A 27,661-nucleotide genomic window follows, 5' to 3' on the forward strand; every position below is an offset into this window, starting at 1 on the left:
TATGTATACCATGGAGTACTATTCAGCTCTAAGAAACAATGGTGATATAGCACATCTTACATTTTCCTGCTTAGAGCTGGAACCCATACTACTAAGTGAAGTATCCCAAGAATGGAAAAACAAGCACCAGATATATTCTCCAGCAAACTGGTATTAACTGAGTAGCACCTAAGTGGACACATAGGTACTACAGTAATAGGATATTGGGCAGGGGGGAGGGGGGCGGATATATCCATACATAATGAGTGAGATGTGCACCATCTGGGGGATGGTCATGATGGAGACTCAGACTTTTGGGGGGAGGGGGGAAATGGGCATTAATTGAAACCTTAAAATCTGTACCCCCATAATATGCCAAAATAAAAAAAAACAAAACAAAAAACTGGACATACTTGATGTTTTGGTAAGGCGGGGGGGGGCGTGGGGAGGAATGGCAGGGGCAATATATGTAACCCTAACAATATTTGTACCCCCATAATATGAAATAAAAAATAAAAAAAAATAAAAACGATGGTTTTCAAATGGTGGCAATGCTCACCAGGGATTCAGTGGGGGGGGGGACCCAATCTTAGGGATTTGGCGAGCATTTTGGAGGGGAAGGGCATAACTCTAACCCTTCTTAGGGAGAGGCAAAGATATACAATGTAACCAAAATGTCAAAAACAAAACAAAACAAAACTTTTTATCGGGTGGTGGGCAGGCAGGAGGGGGGAGGAGGAAAAGGGTGTATGCCATAACGTGTGTGGTGCACACCACCGGGGGATTGGACACATCAGGGGAGGGTGGGCAGGGGCAATATTTGTAACCCTAACAATATTTGTACCTCCATAATATGATGAAATAAAAATAAAATAAAATAAACCTCTCTTCTAGTTACTATATCTAGGATGAGAACTTAAGTATTTGTATTTAAAAACTAAAGAAAGACAACTCAGAAAATTAGAAAATTGAGGCATATCCAAGTGACTACCACTTCTTTTAGATATATGGAACATATCTTAGTACAATTATTAGTAAATAGATTAATAGGAGCAGATATTAATGAATCAGTTTCAAAACAAAATGTAAGTTAATTAATGATTGGCACCTATGCCCAAATGATACATTATGTTAGTTAACATTTATTCAATCAGCCAGAGGAAAATCAATGTGAAATCATTGAGTGATAAAGTATTTATTTATTTTTTCTTATGCCTTCAATTGGGTTTTGGCTGCTGTGTAATCTTCGCGAGACTCAGAGATGCTAAGTAGAGCTAGTTTTCAAGTGTCACTTTTGGCAAGTGAGATAGTCCTTTTATAAAAATATCTGCTGAGCTTTGACACTTAGACTGAAGTGTGTGTCCACATATCTGCTATAATGTGAATATGTCTTTGTTCATTCTGACTCATAGATCCTTCAGTCAACAAAAGTGCTTTACAGATGAGCGATTCAAGACTGCCAAATCAAAGGTGGTATGTAAAACTGTCTTTCTCCAAGAACCACTGATCATCTTATCTTAAGAAACTAGTAAACCAGACATGACTATTTAGTTTCCAGATTTCCACAAATGTTTATGCATTGTCATTGTCACTGTCATTCTTTGAGAACAACGTTTGCTGGAGACTGGAAATAGCAACAAATTAGCCTAGAATTTGTTCTATTTGTCACTGATTCTTAGGAGAACCATCTCTTTTCTCCATCTAGTATTACTATCCATAAAGTATGAGAAAGCCTAATTTGTTTAGGGGGGAAATTTTATGAGACTTTACATTGTGAGCTGACCTTGGCCACTGTATTCTTGATGATGATGTTTATTAATATATATATTTAAACCATAACATCTTTATTAAGGTTGTCATATAGTACTGCATTTTCTTTTTAATAATAAAAGTAATTTTATTATTGCAGAAGTCTATAAAACATTCTAATGCCTCAATATTTATGGTTATAGCCAAGTATTCACATGGTGGTAACTCAGAATATTTGTAATGATTTTCTCATACTTGATTAGAACAAAATGTTCATGAACAGATACGCTTTTACATTTTCTCCATGGCATTTGTCTGGCAAGTCCCATATCTTAAAGGGATTCAGAAGGTTAGAAAATTGTTAAAATACTGATGACTCTAGCTGGAAAGCAATTTCTAGAAATATTTTTGTAAATATAAGAAAGTCTCCCAAACAACTGTGGGCAAGTGTTTTGACTTGGGCATCGAATCCCCAAGCAACATAGGCCATCAAGGAAACAACTTGCATTTTCAGACATAACAGTAAAGAAGTAGTTATACCTGTGGCTGACTACTCAGTTTCTAGCATTGCATGTCGAAAACTACCTCTCTTCAATTTAAAGGTGCCCTAGCCTAATTCAACAGGTCAAAGGTCCTAATTTCTAATTTGCTAAGTAATTTATCACATATCACCTAAACCCTCTCAAGTCAGACAAGTGCTACCACCAAATCATGGCAATGAATCTAGACACAGGAAACTTTGTGATTAATTCACTGACAGAATTTGTTGCTAAATACTAGAAATATACATTTAACTTGAAACATTAGGTGTATACTCTATTATAGAATAATATTTGTGTAAAAATTATGCAAAAAGAAACAGAGCAAAGCCTAAACTGTCTTTCATAAAACAATTAAAATTAAAAGTTCTTTGGAAGTCAGTTTCAGATACAACATCTGGGTTATACATAGAAGAATTTTAGAGTACTTAGGAATTTGGCACAAATCTTTCCAGATAGGAAGATGTTCTGAAATAACAGACTATATATATCTCCATTTAAGAAATAGAGATTTCCTCACTATCTGAGGTACATGAGGAGGCAAAAAGGAGACAGAGATGGATTAGGTTTATGCTGTTTGCAAGTTCTAGTAGCTTCTAGAACTTACAGATCACCACCTTTGGAGTCAGAGACCTTGGGTTGACATCCCTTCTCTGCCATTTATTAATTACTTAATTTTGATAAGCCTCAGCTTCCTTATCAATACAGGTAACATAAAATACTATGGTGATAATAATTGTAACCACCTCACAAATGTGGAGATTAAATTATTACCCTGGTATTGGTTGTTGCTTTTATTATTAAGCCCCAACAACAACATTTATGGTAAAAATGATGATGTTCCAAAGCCTTACAGCAAGGTAATGGTGGTCATCAAATAGAAATAGTAAAAAATCATGATAAGCTATAAATTGGACATTGTAATATGTGAACAGCAAAGAAGGTAAAGTATTAATGTGCACTCTGAACAGTTGGATATATCTAATACTATTTGCCAGGTATAGTACTAAGCATAGAGTGCCAGAAAGAAAAATGATTTTTTAAAAAATTCATTCTTTTCCATAGTTAATTTTCTCTTTCATAATTATATAGCTTATAATTTAAAAATAAAGTTATAATGATATATATCAACAAATACTGAAAGTATAAATTCATTCAACAAATACTGAAAGTATAAATATCTCTGTGTAAACCACACTGTATAGTGGCATTAGGACAACCTTTGAAAATAGATTTGTATTCAAATTCCTACTTTTCCAGTTATTACATTGCATAAGTTACTTCTGAGTCTTGGTTTTCTCATCTATAAACTGGAAAATGTAATACCCACTTTGTTGAGCTGTCATAAAGATTGGATGAATTAATGTCTGAAAACTCTTAATATAGTATCTGATCATGGTAGAAATTCAATAAATGTTAGTAATAGGTATTATTATCCCTGCTATAATATTATTATTATCATTATTTTTATCATCAATAATAATTTTACACAAAAATTAACTCTACCACTATTAGGTAGAAAACCATAAGGATTAAAACTATTTTTATAAGTTCAGCTTATTTCAGTGGCAGTACACATTAGTGTATCTGTTAAGACAATTTAATAACACATATTATGTGCCAGGCACATGATGGTGCCAAGCACAAAATGGACTTGGTCTCAGCTCTAAAGTTGCATGGAATATGGTGAGAAGATTGAAAATATTGTAAAAGGCAACTACAACAAAGGGTGAGTAGTGATAATTCTTGAAAAAGTAGAGGCAAAATGAGGACACCTAACTCAGACTTGTAAGGAAAACCCGAGTTTGGAAATTGTACTAAGGTACCCAAACAAAAGGAAGGATAAGTTTGGGGTTTTTTGTTGTTGTTGTTGTTGTTCAGAAACAACACTGTGAAAGCTCAGAAGCCATGCAGATTGCTGTAACAGATTAAGTAACAGAAAAAAGATAAGTCTGTTGAGATTTGGAGAGTTTGGAAAGATGCGTGGTAATAAATGAGATTAGAGAAATCATTTGAAGCCTCATTATTCTAGGCTTTGTAAATATTAAGGAAGTGGGACTATACTTTCAGAGTAATGCGCAAAGTACAAACAGGGTTTAATTCTTTTTTTGGCAAAACTTGTTCAGAAGCACATTTCATAAATCCAGAGATGCTTACATGAAACCCAAAGTTTGGTATCTCCTGCCATGTGATAGGGCAGTAACAAACAGGCCACCAGAACTTAACACTTGGAAGCTTTTCAGATCTACACAATTCAATGTTTACTTTACAATTTTTCTTTAATATCAAGGTGTGGCAGTGACTTTTCTAATAGGTTAATGCTACCTTCTGTCTCCTTGGATGGAATGTAACAGAAATAATGTTTTCTTTTGTGAGTTGGGCTATCAACTTGTACAGGAATACACTGTTCAATTGGAAGCCACTCAGAATGGTGACATCAAGTTTGAGCACAAACAAATGCTGACCTCTGCCTTGGTTCTAAAATGCTGCTTCCTTTTCCCCCAGCCAATAAGGCAATGTTTTTCTTTCCTTCAGTAACTCATGATAGATTTCAGTGAGGGAAAGCACTTCTGCAGCAAATTCCACAGGCAAGGAATTGAAGAAAATGGGAGGTCCTGTCCATTAGCTCATTTTAAGCCAGAATAAAAGAAAAGTGTGGCTTTAAGAAGAAATAGAGAAATTGGACCAAAATCTTTCTGGATTTTAACTTTCAAAAAGTCCCACTTTCTGCTGATGCAGTTGAATAAAGCTTTTTGCCCTTTGCCTCTCACTCTATTTGTTTGCTTCTTTTTTCTTTTCTTTTCTTTTTTTTTTGCTATCACTTTACACACACTGACCACTGCCATTTTGAAATAGTCCCTAATTTTTTACAGAGGATAAAAGAACTGTCTGGCACATCATTAATGTCCTGAATGCTTGATAAATGAGTGGGACTTGGGGAATTTTGCTTTCTGGGGTTTTATCTATTTATTCACTTGAGAGCATGTATGAACATATACTTTTCCAAGAAACACAATTTAAATTTTATAAGATTTGCTTTTTTTTTTTTTTTTGGTGTTTATACTAATCGGCTTATCTTTACATGCCACTTGGTTTTGTTTTGGAAATTCTTTTAAATTTGCTCTTATTCCTATGAGCCTTGTCAATCTCTTAAAGATTTTTCGTGAGTTGTTAATACTTCCCATTAGGCTTTAGGTGCTGCTTCAGTAATCATAGATTTGGATTAAGTCATGAAAGACTGTGTTATTAATAATACAATATGGGTTATTTTCAGTTGAAAATAATGGGGGATCCCTAAAGTACCATATAATGTTCTATTCAGATTTAATATCAATACTTTGATACGTGCACTGGGTGTACTCTGTTTTGCAGATGGAACTCCCTGACCACAGACCTGCTCCCTAGTGTATAAGAACTCAGATGTTTCTGTGATGCTTGGTGAAAGAGAGGCACATGCTGGGGAACAATGCAGCATCAGGAAAACAAGGGAGATGGTTTTTCTCTTAGTAACTCCTCCTTTGTAGTGAGGTTGACTTTAAATTTATACCAGTATTCCTCAGTTTCCTCTAAGCTCTGTGGTCTTTAGTAAATTTTCTTATTTGACCTAGGTCTAAAGTTAATGCTTTCACTTCCCTTGTGTTTTTCTGTTTGGATTTTATTTCTTAAAAATTTATTTAAAACCTTTTTGTATTAAACTTAATGAATACAACAAATAATGACTACGTCATCTGTCAAAAATTTATGGGTTGACTGACCATAAATTATAGTTGAACTAAGAAAAAAAAATAGGATAAACAAAAAACCATAACTCAAAGAGATTAGATTAACAAATTCAAGAGTAGGCTGATAAAACTATAATGCTTGCATCATTAACTTGTGGTAGTTGATTGAATTAAGAATTGCTCATAAATGTAATGTTTTCCAATAATATTAGGAAACCAAAATAACATTTAAGAAATCACTTTAACTCTTCTTTAAGAATAGCTCTGCTTTATTTTTCCTTTTGTTTCTTATGAAATACTGAAAACATGGAGTGGCTTTCTCTCTTTGAATTTACCAGATATAGGTATATTTTATTTGTTAACTACCCTTGAGGATTTTAAATCCTTAAGACGTGTACTAACTTAGACTCACACAAAATAAAGTAAGAAAGAAAAAAATATTTAAAGACCAGGTATTCCCTCACTCCCACTTTTGGCAGGGAAAAGAGAAAGAGTGGAACATATGAGACAGGGAGAAGACACACTGTGCCATCAGCAACCATTCGGTAATATCCATGAAGATAAAGCTTTGAATATATTACATTGATAAATTATAATCTTAAATAGAATGTATGATAAGAAATTAAAAGAAACATTAAAAGTTTCTTAGGTTTTATTCTTTCTTAAAGTCGCATCTATGTTGTCACCAAATAGTGAAGGAGGCATAGCTGCCTGAGCATACTTTTGGTCTTCAGGTTCTTATGTTCATTTGGTGTGACTATGTATATATTTGTTTGTTTGTACTGTCATATTCACACTCTCAGAGATAAATTGAAATTGCACCTAGAGAAGCTCTGCATAAATAAAAGAGAAGAAGACATTGAAGAAGAGAAAAGGACGAGAAAGAGCTAGAATATTTTTGTATTTGTTTTTGCTCAAAATGCCCTAAATTAGTAGCAATGAAATATGCTCTAATAAGCTCTAGTTTATTGCTAAGACTAACTGCTATTGCCAGAACTTATGAGCTTCTATATAGAAAGAGAAATAGCTGTGATTCACCAATCTTCAGTAATTACTTAACTGTTCATAGTCTAGATCATAAAATAGCTTCATAAGAAGAGACTATCCACTGTCAAAAGCAGACTAGAAACTACAGTGAGGTCAGGGTACTCCGGGTCGTGATGATTGCCTATCATCCACTTCTCATCCTGATTATGTGCTTTCTTCATATTTTAAGAAGCTATGTTGCCTGATAAATTTCCAAATCTAAAAGACTCATTAATCTTTTGATTCTCTAAACTGACACCAGTGTTTCCAAAATTATTTTGAAAAAAAAATATTCCTAATCTTCTTATCAGGTCACTTAAGAGAAGTCTATCAGCTGCATTACCTGTATGTGGAGCATGCAAACTGTCCTCCTATTATCTCAGTCCCTGAGATGACAAGATGCGTAACCGCCTGTCTTTGTACTGCCCAATATAGTTTTGAATTAACCACGCAGGGCAAAGGAAAAGGTTAGGAAGTGTACAATGAAACGTTTAAAAATTAGAGTAACCAGGAGAACAGCATAGAATAAAATTACTTAGTACACCTCATTTCACCTTTCCAAATCAAATTCACACTCCCTTATCCAAAGCCATTGGACCAGATGTGTTTTAGAATGAAGGTTTTCTTTTTTCCTTTTTTAATCTTAGAAAGTAATGTGATGCATTCACTACATGTTAGAGAACACTCACAGTAGGTAGGTTCTAGGACAATGCTCTGTAATCAAACCTATTAATATAACTGCAACAAAATACTTGTACAATCCCACGAAGTAGAATAAAGACTATAAATGGCCACACAACTGCTCTGGCCAGGTTTTACTGCCAAATAAGTTATGAAAATGTTTTGGCTTTCAGAGCTGTTTGGATGCCAAATTTTGGATAATAGATAGACCTATAATTGTTTTTCCTCTGGACAAATTGCTTATCCTTTCATGATAGCTGCAAATATTAATACATCATTACTAAAACAAAACAAACAAATGAACAAGCAAATAAATCTGTTAACTTGACTTCTTAACATTCATTTAAATTGTTTTTTGGTAAGTCTTGAAAAGGGTTGAAGATTAGGATACAGGTGCTGGAACAGCTATTCTCCACTTCTAAAGACATGACTAATTGAAATGACACATGGCTTAGGGACATAGGACTGCAAAAACATTTCCTAACAACACTATGACTTTTGGAATTGTAGGACATTAAAGGAAAATGATCATAGCAGCTAAGAAAATAGTCTTCTCCATAGAAAGAGAAGAAACAGACAGGCAATCTGATAACTGGAATGGCTATATTCAGTTTCCCCTTAAGGGAATGGGCCCCCTTATATTCATAGTGCTGTGAACAACACTCTAAAACTATATATCCTTTCTGTGGCAGACTCATCATTGGCACTTCATTAACACCAAATGTTTTCCCTGTTTCCATACGTCACCTACACCCGCCGTCCAGGATGGATCCACATGGTAGCTGAAGTATAAAATGGTGGCTAGGCTACTATTTTCACTTACAAGTTTCTATATTTATCGACTTTACATGTGGTTAAAGTGTCTTATTTAAGAAAAATATATTGTTGACAATAACAGAGTAATTACACAGTCATTGCTTCAATCTGGCTATATAAATCATTGTGATTTAACCTACAGTAGTAATAAAAATAAATGATATTGTTTTTGGTTCATTACTGCTGATCTAATAAAATGTAATGAATTAAGAAATTTCCTAAGTGAAACAGTCTCATAAAAATAACAATTTACTGATGGTGCTATAACATCCAATGAGAATGAATGAAGGAAGAAAAAAAACACATTTTAATAAAAATCCATCTTTAAGAAGATGTCTTCCTTATTTTTTTCATTCCTTTTCTCCTAGTCTGAATGCATGTTTTGATTGCATCCATAGAGATCATTACCAGGAACTATAGTCTCAAAATGATTTCTTGTTTATATTGAAAATTTTAATAAAAGTTCCAGGAATTCATGAGTTTCTGGGTAGCCTATATGAATTTAAGGAGAAAGACATATTCTATCCTTCTGGGAATGCCTATTTGCCAAGAACTAATTCTTGTTAATGAGTCAACAGTTATTAGAAAGGGGAGAGCTATGCCTCCTTCATTTGTGGTGCACTATGGAAAGGCCACTGCAACTTTCTCAAACAGATTTCCAGACTTGCCTGTCCCTCTCTTTCAGCTTCTCTCCTCCTTAACCTGCCCTTTCTATTTAGCAAGTGCACCCACGGTCGCAGTGGGAAAGCCATGCTTTCCCTTCTCATATCAAAGACAAAGAAACCATTTGAAACTTAATCTATATGGTTTTTACTTTCAAACATAATACCCTGAATTTCATTCAGTCTAATATTCCTAATCAAATAGTTGCCTTTCTTTATCACACATTGAGATTTTTTTCTGATGATGAAAATGATGCTTGTTGATTATGGAAGGAGAAAAAAAACATCACTCAAAATCCCACTACTTCAAAGTAACTAATTTAACCTTTGCCATATTAATATTTATGCTCTTATATGCCACACATTCAGACATGCAAAAAATATTGCTTTTTCTTTCCTTTTTTCTTTTCTTTATTTATTTTTGGTAACAACTCTTCATTTATGATTCTGGGTCCCCATTTTACCAGACGGACAGACAAACAAATGTAACCTTGATTCTTCCTCAAATCCCCTAAATCCCCTAGGGCTCTGCATGGTTCTTGGATCATACACAGCATTAAGACGGTCCCAACGGTCCCACTGGATATTTGGTAATTGATTCACACAGGATACTGCTAAAGACTGAACAGGGCTGGGTGTTGGTGCGATCATTGAAAAAATCAGCAGGAGAGAGAGTCATATAGAATGGCACATGCATACCGAAATCTATTTATTTTAACTGAAAACAAAGAAAAAATGCATAAGTATTTGAAAATATCTTGTCATAGGTCAAGGATGTTCCTATGACTATGCTCATCCTTGAAAGGAAGTTCATATCCTCTTTCCTGGGCAGTCTACAGTTTCAAGGATTGATTTCTTAAAGGTGTGTGTAAAATTTGAGTGAGAATTCTTAACTTTTATATTACCCCACATCTCTCAATATTGTATCACCTGTGCATAATTCTTCAGCAATATGTTTTGAAAGACACACCTTTATTTAATTTGTCCAAGCCTTCAGCTCTGTTTATGCAGAATACCACTTTCTTTTCACACTATATCAGTTTATATAAAATTTAATTATATTATTTACTTATGACAATAAGTCTAAGTGGCATAAAGAGGTTATTGCACATTTAATTTAACTCACTTTTGGTAAGCAAACAATTCAACTGGTGAAAGTAGAACCAGTGAGCTTAACAACCTTAAGCACTCCTTGTGTGATGGAATTTGGTGACTAATATGAAGGCAATAGTAGAATTGAGTTAATCTGACCCAATTAAATAACAGTCGATTAAATAAAAGTTGGCTAACAAAATTCTATTGTATTAATATATTTCTCATTAATTGAGTTATTGTTTTTATAGAATACTGCTTTCTTTATCTAATATATTATACACATACCCCATAGGTTCAAATAGCTGTCATAAATCTGATTCCTAATATGTTTATGAGATTTCTTTAAGCAGCTGCCCCAAATACAATTTACCAATTTACTACTAGTTGAAATTTCAAAATTTTCACTAACAAGAACTTTCACATTATTTTTAGGATAATTTTTAGAAGTATAATTACTGAAACAAACAGCATATGCTTAAATATTCTTAATGCGTTCTAAATTACTCTTGAGCAGGTACTTATAGGCCTACTTTTTGGGGCAGAGTTAACATTCATGAAACCCTTGTCCTGACTTTATTGTTTCATATATCTTTTATATTATAATTTGATAAGCAGAAGTCTTCTCTTTCTATTTTAATTCTCATTTCTTTGATTATTTGAAAAATAAAACATTGAAAATTATATTCAACAGTGTTGATCCACTGTTCAACAACATATTCTTATTCTTGCACATTTTTATAGTGGAGTTTTTATTAATTTTCTTATAAACTTATATATGCTTTGTTTATACATGGAAGATTAGAGCCTTTGTCTACTTTATTTTAAGGAATACTTTTTCATAAATTTTTATTTTCTGTTTAATGATATCTAATGTTGTTATTAATGTTCAGAAATATTATATTTTATATAGTTAAATCCATCAATTTTTCCTTTGGTGGTTTTTTCAAATATTAATGGACTCAGCATTTCGATCAAATAGACATTCATTTTCTTCTACTTTAGTTATTAAATGATTACAATGTTAAATCAACTTATTGAAATAGTAAATTAAATAAATAACTAGTTTATATAAATTTATTTGTTAACTATTTAATTCACTTGATTTATTTTGCTTTTTTAAATCAGGCATCCCCTAGCTATTTGCATAGTAGCTGTGAATTGTTAAGTATATAGTAGATATTGGTGATGGTTGCACAACATCATGAATGTAATTAATGCCACTGTATTATACACTTAAAATGAATAGATAGAATAAAAAGCAAACAGTTCATATTTTTTAAAAGCCCACTTGAGATGTCATAATAATAAAGTTCTTATATTTACTTTTGCTTAAGTTTTACTTTTTTCTTATTGCATTTGCCAGACTTTTATCAGGCTTTTTATTAACTTTATTGAAAGACATTTTACATGTAGTGAAATTCACCAATTTTTTTGTGAACCAGTCTATAAGTTTTAACATATGTATGCTATCGTGTACCCACCACAAATATCAGGATAGATATCTTACCCAATAGAACACATTTCCATCACCCCCAAAAAGTTCTCTTAGGCCTTTTTGTGTCTTCAAGAAATTTTATTCATTTTATCTAAGCTGTTAAATTTATTGGCATAATTTTTTAATAATATTCCTTCATTATCCATTTAATGTCTGAAATTTATATGGTTATTTCCCTTTTTCACTTCTGATACTGGTATTTTGGCCATCTTTTCTTTCAATTGTTGTGCTGGCGAGGGGCTTATCAATTTTATCATTTTACCAAACAATTTTATTTCATTGAATCTCTGTGTTTCTTGTTTTTCTTTCATTGATTACTTCTCATCTCTTGATTATTCTCTTTTTCTCCTTGCTTTGATTATCATTTGCTCCAATTTTGTTTAGTTTGTTCAGGTGGAAGCTTAGATCATTGACTTGGGGCCTTTCTTCTTTTCCAATACAGGCATTTAAGTCTATACTTTTTCCTTCATGTACTATTTTAGCTGCATCCCAATCATATTGATATGTTGTGTTTTGATTACTATTCAATTCAAATATTTTCTAATTTCACTTGGGATTTCTAATTGTATACAAAAATTAGTAAGAAGTAAATTATGTATTGCTTTATTTGCAGTTCTAGGTACCTTATTTTTTATTTAATTCCTATTTGATCAGAGAATGTAATCTGTGTCATTTCAATCTTTTTAAAATTATAGAAACTTGTTTTATGTCCAAGAAAATGGTATATCCTTAGAATCTTACTATGTACACTTAAAAAGAATGTGTATTTTCCTGTTATTGAATTTCAAGTTTTGTAAAATATCAATAGTCTAGTTGGATGTGGTTGTTATTCAGATATTTCATGCTTTGCTGATTTTGTTCTTTTTTCCTCCACTGCTAAGAGATTGGTGTGAAAAATCTCAAATTATAATTGTGAAATTTTCTATGTATTCCTTTAATTCATCGGTGTTTTTCATGCATCTTGAGACTATTATTGGGTGCCTACACATTTATGAATTGACATTTTACCATTCAAATATGTACTTCATCTCTGGTGATACATTTTCATTTAAAATCTGTTTTATCTGATAATAATATAGCACTCCAGTGATTTTATGTTTATTATTTGAATGGTGTATCTTTTTCTATCCATTTATTTTCAACTGGAAAGCTAGAAACAATATGAATTGTGGCTACTACACACTATTCTTGTGTGATCAAAATTTTTTATTTCTTTGAGATAAATCCCCAAGTACCATTGCTGAGTCATATAGTAAGTTGTCTGTTTTGTTTTATAAGAAACTGCAAATCCATTCTCTAGAGAGGCTGTACCATTTTATATTCCCATCAGCAATGTATGAGTAATCCAGATTCTCTACATGCCACCTAATTCTGAGTAATAAATTAAATATAGCTTCCCAGATAAATATCAGGACTGTTTTTTGAGCTGCAGGGTCTCCATCTTTGTCCAACAAGATTCAGGTCCCTAACATTCTAATTGGCTCCTGGGGACAAGGTGGAAATGTGGAGAACTAGAACTAATGCAATTCTCCTAAAAGGACACAATCTAATTTTAACCCTAGTGATATGTTGTGTTTCTGATGCTTTGTTTTAACCTGTTTATATTATAACTGCATCAGTTATCTCCTCATTTTCAGGTGGTATTTTTTGTTAGTAGGCCAAATTTTTAACATTTTTATGAAGTCTAATTTATTGATTTCTCTTTCTTGGATTGTGCTTTTGGTGTCACATCTAAGAAGTTTTAGATACACTTGTAGAGTCTTAAAACTTTCATCTTTTTTTTTAAGTAAATGGTATTATTAATTTCAGTGTTCATGTGTTCGTTGCTATTACGTGATTGCTGTGTTTTTATCTTGTGCCATGTGACTTTGCTGAATTCATTTATTAATTCTAAGATTTTTTTGGTTTGTTTCAGATTCCTTGGGATTTCCTAAATAGACAATCATGTTGTCTGCAAATAGGGACAATTTTATTTCTTCCATTCCTGGCTGTATAGGTTTCATTTCTTTTTCTTGCTTTGTTATACCAACTAGAAATTCCAGCATTCTATTGAATCAGAGCAGTGAGAGTAGACATTCTTTTTTACTCTACCTCTCCCACCTGTACAGTACACATTTTTTACTTTCCCTGTCATAGGCGAAAGCATTTTTGTCTTTCGCCACTAAGTGTAATGTTAGCTATAGGTTTTAGTAGATGCATTGTATCCTGGTATTGGCTCTCCCTCATTCTTTGAATTGCTATCATGTTTTTCCTAGTTGCTCCCTCAATATCAAATTCTCCCAAAAAGCGCCCACATTTCAGTTTTGTCTCAGATCCTGCTTTCTGTGGAACTCAAGCTAACACAAAGATCAACTCACTTTTCTTAAAACCTCCAATGGCTTCCAGTATAGTAGGAATATTATCCAAGCTACTTTCCCTGACTTACAACACTCAAAATATTCTGACTGCATTTCTAATCATATCTTAACACAATTTCTCTGTCTACCCGGATTAGGCCATACTAGCTTTCTTTCCATGCCTTGAACTTACCATGCTTGTTCCTGCCACAGTAAATTTGGCACTAAACTAGTCCTCTTAGAATTTCACCACTTCTTTCTAAGAGACCAGCTCCTTGCTGTTTGTGTCTTTGTTTCATGTTATTTTCTCACAAATGGCTCCTTGACTACCTAATTCTAAAATGGTCACTCTTTTACTTTCTATTACCTAATTTATTCCACTTCTCCTAGCACTTATCATTACAGCCATTTTAAACATTTATCTGAATTCCTCATTGTTAAGTAAGCTTCTAGAGACCTAAACTCTTCTGTTCATTGCTATATCTTGTACACAGCTTGCTCAGTGTCTAGCACAGAGGAAACCTCAGTAAACATTTGGTCAATAAACAAATGAATGAAATCACCACCTGAAACTTAATCCTCTATGTAGATTACAAAATGAACTGCTGTGGCTTAAACTAGCTCCTTAACGGTGTTTTCCAGTTTTAATCTGTTTTCTTATGATGTCCAGTTCGCAGTCTGTTTTTATCTCATTTTTTCCTCTCCTGTGGGTTTTGGCTGCTGTTGCATAAGGTGTTTTATGATTATTGCTTGGTTAGTGAGTCCTTCTGAAGGAGAACTTTAATAACAACGGTATGGAGTTTGTCTGTAACACTGAGGGCAATGGATGCTATCCATGACATCATTGAAGACATCAAACAGTTTTATAAAATTGTCTTCTGGACCTGGTTACATTTTCTTAAGGATTTTCTCTAGATCTGCATGGTGCTGTGCTCTTCTGACTTCTCTCCTCTTTTTCACCCCCACGAACAACCATTGTTTTGGGTTTATTCATCCTCAAGTGAGCATAGCTCTTTCCAAATTCAGTGTTTATCATGAGATATTGTGTTATCTCTATAGCGCTTTTCCCCAAGTCTAACAAATCCAAATACTATTCCATCCTCAGATACAGAGATAGTCAGCGCTCTGAAGTGCATGACTTCCATCATCACAACTTCTGTCTGCAATATATTCAGTTAGTGGAGGTTATAACAACTTGACATGAACCCCTACACTTTTGTTGCCCAATGCTGTGTACAGATGGAGCACATATTAAATTACAAACCTTAGTATGTTTTGTATTCTCAAGGCCTATTCTAGCTGTGAATCCATTTTTTCCTCTTCCTAGCACTTACTGTGGATACTATAGCTGCCAGGATATAGTCTACCATAATTCCAGCTACTTAAAAACAAACAAACAAACAAGAAAACCAGTACCTTTATAGTTGTTTTGGTTGGCATTGACCTTGTGCTTCTCAACCAGGAAATAGAGTATGAGGAGAGAGATGAGAGGTGTTCCTGACAACTTTCAAGAAAGCACGGTTGCTGCTTCTCCAGATTATACCAAGAAAGGGCTATCACTTGTTTGTTTCCATACAGTTTCATCAAACTTAATATTATAGAAAATTTCATCCAGATTTGGGCAACAAGATGATAGCCAGCTATAGTTTTGGGGATTGTTGGGAGTTTTCTAGTTTTCCTATATCTTAGATAGTTTAGTGAGCTGTCAGCCAGAAGATCTTTTCTTAAGTTAAAACATCAATTTGCTACCTTTTAATGTTAACATTTAATCACTCATGGAGGTTTAATTTTTTTCTGTATTTATTTTCATTCATTGTCCAAACTTAATACCTTCTAAACAATATTTAAGAGTTAAAATATGTAGTTTCTATATGTAGCACATGTAGAAACTAGAAAGACAGAGAGTAGAGAAAGCCACAACACTTATAATTTTCGAGTTCATAATATGTACCAGGATTTTTGTTTGTTTGTTTCATTCTCATTCACCATAGAGTCAGGTGATATTATCTCGGAATCACATTGAAGAAATTAAAGCTCAAAGAGATTAGGTAATTTGCTCACGGCCACACAACTATATATTAGTTCAAGTTTGACATGGGAACACTATGATGAAATAGTTCACATATTATTTAGCATTTGTTCATTCCTAACCCACAGCTCTCAGTTCTAGATTTTAAATGAATTATTTAAAAAGAAAAAAGAAAACCAAAACAACTCCCTTTCAACTCTCGGTTCCAGATTTTCAACAAATTCTTTAACAGGAAAAAAAAATCTCCTTCCTTCTAATTCATTTGCTTTTATTTAGAGAAATTTTCTTCATTGCTTTGTGATAAGGACCCATGCATAATATATAAAGAATTAGGTAAAAACAGTTCTACACTCTAAATTGAAAAAGATTGTTCACAATATATGTGAAACTAGTGCTGCCTCTCCAGGTTGTGAAAGTTGGTATTCTCATTTCTTAGTTCATCAACAAGTTTCTTGGTCAAGTACTGGACATCTAAATCACCATTTTATAAAAAGACCCCGCTACTCAGAAAGCTTACAAATTTACCAGGAGAATCTCATAGCCCCCATCTCCATCATAAAGAAAATCACTTTTATGCTCTTAAGGGCCCTTGCTTCTTCAAGAATTTTCCCAAACAAATGTAACTCTGGGAAGCTTTGGAGGAGGCAGGCCTTGTGCTTTAAGCGAAAGAAGGGAACCTGGTGGAACTAAAAGGAAAGAGCCAGGGGCATGTATGTAAAAAGTTTCAGGAAAAGGCCTGGAGACAATGGTGGAAGAATTCTCTGTGAATCAACTCCAGAGAGAAAGCCTGGCCAGAATGGTACCAATAGGCTCAAGATTAAAACAAATAACTGGGGTGAGTCCTACTAATGGAGAGCTTTGAAAGCAACAGTCAGGAATTTAACTTTGGTCCAGAGGGCAGTGGATGCCATCCCTGAGCTTAATGAGTAAGCTCTTTCCTGGGCAGTGTGGTGGCTATGCAGGGCCATTCCATGACACTTTTACTCATGGAATTCCAGCAGCCAGCAAAAGGGAGAAGAGACAGGCAACTAAATTCAATGAGGAGAGGAAAGCAGTCCATTTTCATGTCATTGATTTCTACAGTTTGTTCACCTGTTTGTTGAGGGTCGTTTCATTTACTTGCTATTCCTTTTTTTCCCACTGCTCAGCACTTCTCTCAAGTGCTGCGTAGTTATTGACTGAGTGTGACACTTTCTTTCTGTGTAAGTTAGGCAATTGGGAGAAAGGGGTGTGTAGTGAAGGGCAGTAGGCACTGTTTAGTAAGTTATTCCACTCGTGCATAAAAAATTCATTGACCAGAAAGGGTTAATGCCCCTCCAAATGGCTTAGCTTAATCCCCAAGTGCAGCTGGCTCATTGAAGGATCTGGCCCATTGAGTGCATGTTAGCAGAGAAGCCAATACACCTCTTCACCAAGTCTGGTGCAGTGAGGTTAAACCCAAGGGCATATAAAAGGTCAGTAGCAGAGTCAGAAATAAAATCTCAGCCTTCTGAAACCCCCTTAAAGTGCTCTATTCACTCTACTATGTTTCTTGTCTCTTATGGGGTATGAGAAGAAAATTTTTAAAAAGGAAAAAATTAAGGTATCAATTTTTAAAAAAGTAATTGCAGTAAATTTTGTCAGACCCATAGGAGGAAGAAATATGGAAACAGATGGAATAGACTTCACGTACAAATTACACAAAAATTTATAAGTACTTAAAATACAACAGAGTAGCAGAAAGGCCACCCTACCTTGTTTGGGGTTGTGAGTGGAATGCACATATGCCCTGCAGTGTGAACGCAGCCGTTTCTCCTTTGAACAACTTGCGAGATAATAAAATTAGCATTGTTTCTGAATTACATTAAAAAAATAGGAAAGATATATGGAACAGATGGAAATTATTGAAAATAAAAATAATGATTATAAAGAAAAGAACTAGAAAAGTAAAGAATTATACCCTCTATATGCCTTAAGTATAGGATAATGGAGATGTTAACAGCCCAGGATTGGGAATCAAAGGTCTGAGTTTGCATTCCTGCTTTGTCAATTTCAGTAGTGGTGATGGAAGTCATTTAATCTTTTAAGCCTCAGGTTCCTTATTTGGGAAAATGGGAATAATAATAAAAAAGTAGTTACTTCATAGTGCTCCTTGATAATTGAATGAGATAGTGCATAGAAAGTACCTAGGATGATGCTTAGCACATAGTAGACACTTGGTATGCATTAGCTCTTATTCTGCTTACCAAAGGGCTATGTAGGGATTGGAGTGGATGGAGGACAAATGTAGGTCTAGGGAAATACTTTCTGGTTTTCATATATGTTTTTTATTAGCTTAAGGTTAAGAGTAATGTAATCATGAATATGTTATATGGATAACTAGAGAAAATTAAACAGAATTTTAAAAAATAGAAAGCCAAGGCAGAATATATAAATATGATAAAAACTGATAGAACACATTTATGGAGTATGACTTTGATTCTTTGAACTACAAAGATCTCTGTTAAAAATATTTTTTAAAGGTATGTCTTAAATCACTACATTTCCTTGCAAATCTGTTTTCTCTTCTATCTGAAATTCTAAAATTTTATAATGAAGGGGTCAGTGATGTATAAATTGGAAAAGGAGACTTTTAGGATATGTGATTATTTAGATCAAAGCTGTGTCCACAGACAACACAAATTAAGGACTCTTGAATTTGATCAAGAAAAATATTTAAACAGAAGATAGTTGAGGTCAAATATATCCTTTTCTTCAAAAAGATTTCTAAATCCAAATTATGTATATCACTGCCCATACTCTCTATGTTTCATCTAAGACATTGTCCCAGATTGCAATGGTAAAAACGGAATGTTCTAGTCCAGCCAGTGGCTGTAGACTGTGGGCTGTGGGCTGTGGGCATGGGTCCTGTCTCCCCAGACTTTTGACCAACAACCTTGGCTTATCCTAGATCAATAACCTGTGTGTCCCGCTGAAACCCTAGAAAAATTGTGTGTGTGTGTGTGTGTGTGTGTGTGTGTGTGTGTGTGTGTTTGGGTATGTATGCGTCTGCATTTCTTTGGGAAAGGGGTACATAGTGTTAGACCCTTTAAAGAATATATGACATCAAAAAGTTTAAGAGTTATGAACTATTTGGGTCTTCGTTTTTGCCCAATTTTTTCTGATAGAAGATTTCATTTCACCTTTTAAATTGCTTCTGTTTCTGCCCCATGACCAGGCCTGGTCTATACCCCGATCACTGCACACTTGATTCTCTTATTCTGGGCTTCTTGTCGTATGCCATAACCTTAGCTAGCCAAGGCCAGGTGCTGATAGGATTTTGCTTTTCTGATATTTTACTGCACACCTTCTGTAGCTACATGGACATTAGGCTTATAGACTGAGGACAGAAACAAATCAAGTGCTTTCTTCACTTCAAGGAGTTAAAAGATAGATTCCAAAAGACAAAAGATGAGGACTGAATTGCACTGAATCACGTTCTACATGATATTGATATTGAACTTTTTATGGGTGTATGTCATAACGCCCATATTTTTCATGACAGGGAAGATATAGTTTAGATGATATAGTACAGGCACAGGTTATAATCCCTGCAACTAGAAGAATGCTGTGTATATGGCAAACATGTAAATATTGGGGGATTAATGTGGTCATGTTCATCTCCACTTTCCTTTTTTGTCTTTATCTTCTTCTGCTAATTCTTATTAATAACATTCATATGAATATTTATATTTTCTGAAATAATGATAGATATAATAATAATTTTCTTCTTCCTACTAAGTATTAATAACATTGGCTTTTCTTCTGATAATGCCTGAATTATCATTGCTTAGAATTTATTGTACTGTGTGTAATTTTAAAGATACTTTTCTAGGCTCTACTTTTCATGGTAGTCTGAGAACTGAAAATCTAGTGATCAATTCCACTAGATTGCTAGTTTTCAGTAATGGAAAACACTTACTCCCCCCTCCTCCAATTTCTAAGTGAAAAACAGCCCTTAGGCAGAGGTCCTCAACCAGGGGAGATTCTATGTTTTCACTGCCACCCCAGACATTTGCAAAAGTTGGCTATATTTTGGTTGTCACAACTCACAGGGGTGCTATTGGTATCTAGCAGGTAGATTCTACAGTGCACAGGACAGCCCCCTCCAACAAAGAATTATCCAGCTCAAAATGTCGATAGTGCTGAGATTGAGGAACTCTGCCCAAGAGTGATGTCCTCAGTCTCACTCACCACACTTTATGTTCTCTTTCCCAGGAGAACAGGAGCGGCGGCTTATTTAGTTTGCAAGTGTAAACCAGACGTGCTTGCCGCAGCCTGTCCTTTTGCTTTTCTCTCTGGAATCTGACAGCCTACAGAGAAGGTGGATTTCCACCTGCTGACAGCCATGTGATAAAGTTGGTAGAGCAGGCTGTGCTCCTACCACTGCAGGACTGCAGGGGTTTTGTTTGTTGTCTGTTTGGTGGTAATGGGAAGGGGGGTGACTTCAATTCAGAGGAGCCTTAGCAAGCCTATTAGGACTTATCTAAGCTATGTCCTTCACTATTGCTTTTATCAGTAATAAAGCTGACATTTTGATCTCTAACTGTCTGACTCCTGTATCATTCCCTGTAAATTGGTTCTGATCTCAGGTTGGGAACAGTCGTGTTATTATTGACCCCCTAAAACCCAAAATCTGTTACTGTCTGATGGTTCAGGATCTTAATGGCTTACCTCCAGGATTCTTGCCCTTTTATGTCAAAGGATCTCATTCAGACAAAGACTGCCAAAATATAATGCTAACTAATTTATATAAGATTCACACATGTTAGGACTGAAATTATCAAAATAAAAACACTAGATATCAATTTTAAGCCGCCTTCTTTGAACATAGTATTGTGCTTTTTTATATGTAATGAAAAAAAATTTATTACAAAGATGTACCTATGGGATTTTTTTCCCTGAAAATGGCAGTTAATTCCTTACTCAAAAAGTACTTAAAAAACTAATATAACTATAAGCATTTTATAACCACCTTTAAGAATTTTCTTCACTGGTGATAGATTGACCAACTACATCGAATCTTGGTTAGTAAGAAGCAAGGCAAAAAAGAACACTTAGAGTTTGTAGTTAAAAGAAGATGAGGGTGAGTGAAATTTGTTCAAGCTACCATGGTCCTAACATGAAACAGAGCCTACAAGGCATTGCCGTAAAGTAATGAGATTAATTGTTTAAATCCACACTCAAAACCTAGCTCCCTGATTTTGTCACACCAATGTATGAAAAGAGTATATTGTTTTTAGGACATTGCAAAGAGTTATGCTACTTTAAGTGAAAAAGAAGAAGGACATCGTATATGGCAATGTCAAACACCCTACAGCTTTCTCAAAACGTACTCTGTCCGTCGGGATAAGCTTAGCATTACTAAGATGCATGTAGGAACATGCTGTACATTCACTGCCCTTTTCAGGGGTCTCTGTACTCCTTATAGTCATGCAGGAACCCAGACTGTCATTCACTTTCACTAGCTATTCAACAAAGATTGGAGAAGATAGAAAATTGCCTAGTTTTCTTTAGCCCTTCTTCCCAGATGAGAAGACCCACTTCTGGCCCAAGCAAGTCAATGACCACACCTGTCTTCAAAGGTGGTGGTACTTTCACCATGTACCTGGAAGGAAAAGAAAACTGGAATGTAATGAATGTTGTGAATAGATCTCATTATCAAAATTCTAGAGAAAACCAATTGTTCTTGATAGCTAATCATTACATATGTTTTCCATTAATGACTATGGTAATTTACAATGTGCCCTGGATTTCCAGAATAATCAGGATATCACAAAGTATCTTCATGTAGGAAGAATTTTATCATCTTATTTTTGGATGGTGCAGTGTTTAATAGTTAGTGTTCCAGACTCTTTGAGACCTGTACATCCACAATAATTTCTCTCTCTGCTCATGTCAAGCACTGCCATGTAATAATACCATGTATTTAATATAATATCATTATATTATAATATATAATGAGACCTGTACCACCGTAACGCCGTATTCTCACAGGTGCCCAGTTTGAGTTCCCACATTGTCCTGATGGCATTTTCCTAAGAATGTCTTAAAGGCATATACAAAAGTACTTCTTTTTACACTTTTTTACTTGTGTGCTTCCTTTCATCATTGAATATATATATATATATATAAATGCTTGAGGGGCTCAGGTTCTATTTGAGACTATGTGTCCTTTGGATGCATCTCTGAACCTTTCTGGGTCTCACTTCTTTTCTCATTAAGTAAGGGAAAGGAATAATCCATGTTGTCCTTGTCTACATCATCCCCATAAATGCCAATTGTGCTCATTTCTGTCAAAGTATTTAAGGCAGTGTAAAGTCTATAGATGAAGGCTTGATCAATAAGAGAAAAGGGGAGGCAGAAGATGCATAAATGGAAAAGAAGAAGAATGGGGAAAATCAAGGAAGAAGACAAGGCCAGTGAGTCATGGCACGGTAGGAAGGCAAATGTGGACTCTGACATGGGAAACAGCAAGATTTCACGAACACTGCCCAATCCTAACAGTGGGTAAGAAACACAATTTTCCAAACACCCTTTGAGAACGGAGAGTTTATGATGGTTTTAATGTGATGTTCTAAATCATAACTTTTAGCCATTAAGCAAATGTTCCATGATAATGTGGTTACTTTATACCTTTCTTGTTTAATTGTCTAAATCTGGACACTCTTGGGTATCTCTGCCTACATGAGGTGCATTACTCTACAAAGTCCTTAGAGACACAGACACTCTGAACAGACAAATCCTTGCTGTGTTCTTTAACAGTAATAAAAGAAGCATGGGAAGCCATGGGATCAGGGGAATTAGAGGAAATGCTCATTAAAACAAATTTAAAAGGTCTAATGATTAAAATATTGATTAATTAGCCAAACATCGATTAGTAGTCACACTTTATCAACTACAAAGTTTCTAATTACTGTGCCATTATTCCATAGATTGACCTGTTCTTTCCCATCACTTATGATGAAGAACAATTTTTATTAAGTGGGCTTTGGATTTTTGACCTGTAAAATTTTAATAGGGAGTACAAAGTGGGTGTTGTGTGTGGTTTGGCATTTTATTCACCAAGGGACAGATAGTTACTGTCTCTACTTAACCAGAAGCACAAGAGTGCAGGAGGGATATGAACACTAAGGGATTAAAATCTTACCATCTTCCCAATCAAGAGAAAAAAGCTATAAATTCATCTATCGAACGCGGAAAGATGAAAATGGTTGCCCTTCTGGTTGTCATGCATAGGAGAGCTCTCGACGAATTGTATAAGTTACAGATTGGCCAGAAATGGGGAGCTATGGTAATATAAGGTGTTTGTTATGAAGTTAGTTTTATGCAATATGAGAGCTGGTTAAGCCATGTATGGAAGGCTTTTGCTCTTGCAATCTGTACCGGGCTTGATGTCAGCAGCGCAGACAGGTGGGAATTGATGATGGACAGGAAATGGGGGTAAGTAAGGACAAACTGGAGCTGGCATCTGTCTCTCACTGTCTGCAACAGCACTGATGCAGGTGACCTGAAGGAGAAGCTGGCACTCTTAACCAGAGAGCTGCCTATGCTCATAGCCCGGGACTCAGAGATGCTGGAAGAGGAGGTCTTGTGGGGGCTGGAGTTGCTGCAGGCCTGGCTACTGCCCCACACCAACACGGTGAGTCAGCAGATTAGCACCCTGTGTGAGCTGCAACAGACTTTCAGAGTATAGAAATGCTTGTTCCTTTCCTTCTACTTGCCAAATCTTGCGTGCAAATTTCTGTCTCGGTCAACCTTAAGCCACCATCACCAGAAAAGGCAGCTGTGGGAAACAAAGCTCTAGCTTAACTAGAGCTTTGTGTTGCAATCACAAAAAGCAGCAAGGATTTTAACCTGCAGTACCACAGACACCAACATCTCAACTACTGGGGACACGTCACACAAGAAACAACATCAGGGCCTGGTTACCACTCTGGAGCGGTTCCAATGCCAAACCAACAATATTTCCATTTTGAGTAAGGATCCTTTTTTTTTTTACAGATGTCAAGCAGGAAAAGAGAAACCAAGAAATGATTCGCACCAGGCCAAATAAAAATACCCCGTTGTTAATATTTCAATTGGACAATTTCTGGACATTTTGCAAAGATCTTGTTGATCTCAATAAGTGTTTAAATCTGCTGAGGCAGCGCTTATACCCAGATTCACCAAAAGAAAAGGCCAATACGCCACACAGGGTTACAATCTCAATATAACTGTCTGCAAGTGCTGCTCCAGGTTTACTCCTGATGAGATCAGCTCGCAGGCCAGAAAGCAGATTTACGGCATGAACATAAATGATCAGGGGGCACACCTTTTTGATCATACATATGCTTGACAGGCAAAATGTGCTTACAACCTTATTGCTAAATAAGTAACAGCACGTAAGCCCCTTGCGGTCTGTGAAAAATGACATCCTGAAGACCATTCAGAGCAGATCATTAGGCTGCCGACAAGACCAACAGCCATAGTCTGCAAAGGGCCAGGATCGAGGACTTGTGCTCGGTGGGTGCCTTTCAGGGGAGGGCCTCCTACAAGCTTGGCTTCTGGGTCCCACCAAGGGGCCATGTTTTAGGAACAGCTAGCTTATTCAGAAGCATTTGAAAGGAGAACTGGCGTTATGCCCAGATAAGAACTGCCTTACCTGCTTCTGTGTGTGAGGAGGCAAGAAACACATGTGCACTAAGCAAATTGAACTGAGAATGTTCATTCTTGCATACCTTGTCCTCACCCCATTCAGGAAAGAAAAAAACCATCCTTTCAACAACAAACCTATATCTTCAAAAGATTTATAGACTTCTGGAGAAATTCCAGTGTAATACTCCAAGTTCAGAACAAAATGTTTTTTCGAGAGAGGAAATTAAAATAAAAAATAAAAAACAAACAAACAACAACAAAAAAAAGGAAACACGGACTGCAAGCCTATAAGCCAAGTGAACACGCCTATGGTCTGCAGTCCCCACATTTCACATGTCTGAACGTGGAATAGCAGAGCAGAAGAGAGGACCTTTTGCTACTAGCTGTTTCACTGTGCCCTAGTAATTTAGAATATAAATTTTGCCCGGTAGTAATCCAACCCTAAAAATACAAAGTGAAAGGAAGTATTTAGGAAATTAACTGGATAACTCAAGTCTTAATTATTTTTTTTTAAGTTATCTGGGCACTTTCAGATAAGGGTTTTTTGGTTTTTTTAACCTAAATTAAGATTTCCTCCTCCTGACCATATATGGCCATAATTATATAGTAAGACGGATAGGTAAATGTCTACTCCATGCTGTATTACCTGCTGCAAATCTAAATATTAATAAACAAGCAATCACAACACTACCTTTCAGTGAAAGGCCACAATATTTTCGCCGTATCTAGTGAAAATATGCAAACAATGTCAGAGAAGTAACAAAGAATGCAAAATTGGAGGCTACTTGTGGTGTAACATTTAGCTTAAATTAGAAAAAACAAACAAAAATCTTGATAACAAAAGAAAATAAAATGCTGTATTATTATTAATTTTTTACGTCTTCTTCCCATTTTACTATTGAGTTTTATTATTGTTTATAAATTTGAAGGAATTCTTTGTGTAGTAAGTCTATTATACCTTGCTTTGTTGTATTTGTCATAATTTTCTGTCTAGTTTCTCTTATAATTTGGCTATGACTCAAACATATCAATTTTTCATTTTTGGCTCTTTGTGTAACTTTCCTGTTCAGAAATGAGTCCCATTCAAGTAAGAGTCTTCCTAGTTATAGAAGAAAAGGAGAGGAGAGAGAGAAAGAAAGAGAAAAAAAGAGAGAGAATATGAAAATGGATTATCTTTATGGTAATACATTCTGTGGTTTCCCTGGAAAAGCATTCAAGAAATTCTCCTTAAATGTCAGCTGATTTTGTGAATCATCTCAGTTTTTCCTCATTCTAAAACTTTAAAAGACATATTCAATATTTATGAGGCCAACAATGAAATGCACAGCCTCAACACAGGATAACTTGAATTGTTTCTTTTATTTCACTTCTGAATAATTTCGCTTACAGTTTTCTATGTAAGGGGAGTCAAAATTACATCAAGTAAGTAGTGTGGGTAAATGTCTACTCCCACACTGTATCATAAGCTGTAATTCCATTCTGATATCAGTTATATGTTGAAAGACTTTATTTTTATGGTTTAATTTTAACATTTAATTTCTTAAACACCTCAAACTTTTGAGTGGCTGATATAAAGTGAATGTCAAAATGGATTATTTTTCTAAATAGTCAATTTGGCTAATGTGCTTATTTGAATGTGTCATTCCATCACACTACCTTCTGTTATTTATTTTATTGTTCATGTACTATAAAAGATAGATGATAGACTAACAGATAACTGAATTTATGGCTCATATATTTTCATTTTTCCTAATTAAATACTAGCTATAAATTTGCTTTGGTTAATGCTTTGGCTTTATGCCATAGCTATTCTTGTCGCATGGTAGACACAGAGATGCACTGCCCAGATCCAACTTTGAGGAAGTACTTCCTGCCAGTTCTGAGGAGTGCGTTCAGCCAACTATCTGCAGCTGTCAACTCCTTTAAAGCATCTGCTTCCACTGCAGAGAGCACCTTCACCCAAAGTTATTCCTTTCCTGGGGCGACCAATTTAGGTGACTGAATGAGTCGAAAACTGAATGAGTTGAAAACGACCATTTGGGCTCAATATAAGACAGTCCAAATGGCAATGCTTGCTCCATATCTCCCTGTCAGTATGGTGTGGCTTTGTCAGACCTGTGCTACAGTGACTTTTTCCTCTGCCAAATCCCACTTTCTCCCTCTTGGCTTAACCTGCATCGATCTCTAAAAACATTTGCTTCTCAAACTCTGTCTGCCCTCTGCTTCTGGAGGACCTAGCCAGTGACGGTTCTTACTGATCTGAGAAAGCACACCATAAAATAGCTGTTGGCTGAGCAAGGCCATGATCATTTTTATCCCAACATAAGACGCTTTGATGGGCAATTCTTGCTCCCAGGTTCCCTGTCCTGTTCACGTATTAGTGTCCTAGGGCTGTCATAACAAAGTACCATAAATTGGTGGGTTAATTCAACAGGAATTTATTGTCTCAAAGTTCCAAAGGCTAGAAGTCCAAAATCAAGACCTCAAGGTTGGTTCTGAGAGATCTGAGGGAAAAGTTCTTCTACGCTCTCTCTTAGATTCTGGTAGCCCCAGCTATTCCTTGGTTTGTAGACGTATCACTCCAATCTTCCTTCTTCATGTGGCATTCTACCTGTGTCTCTATGTCTTCATATGGCTGGCTTCTTGTAAGAGTCATATTGGATTTGGGGCCCACCCTACTCCAATATGACCTCATCTGAACCTAACTAATTATATATGCAAAGATCGTGCTTCCAAACAAGGTCACACTCACAGATACTGGGGGGATTAGGATTTCAATATATCTTTTTGCAGGGGGTATGCTGCAGAGACACAATTCAACCCACAACAGATAGCCAAGGTTTTGTTTCACCTGCATGGAAGTTTGACGGAGCCTTC

The sequence above is a fragment of the Microcebus murinus genome, chromosome 8, assembly GCF_040939455.1.
Source record: "Microcebus murinus isolate Inina chromosome 8, M.murinus_Inina_mat1.0, whole genome shotgun sequence".
Taxonomy (NCBI): Eukaryota; Metazoa; Chordata; class Mammalia; order Primates; family Cheirogaleidae; genus Microcebus; species Microcebus murinus.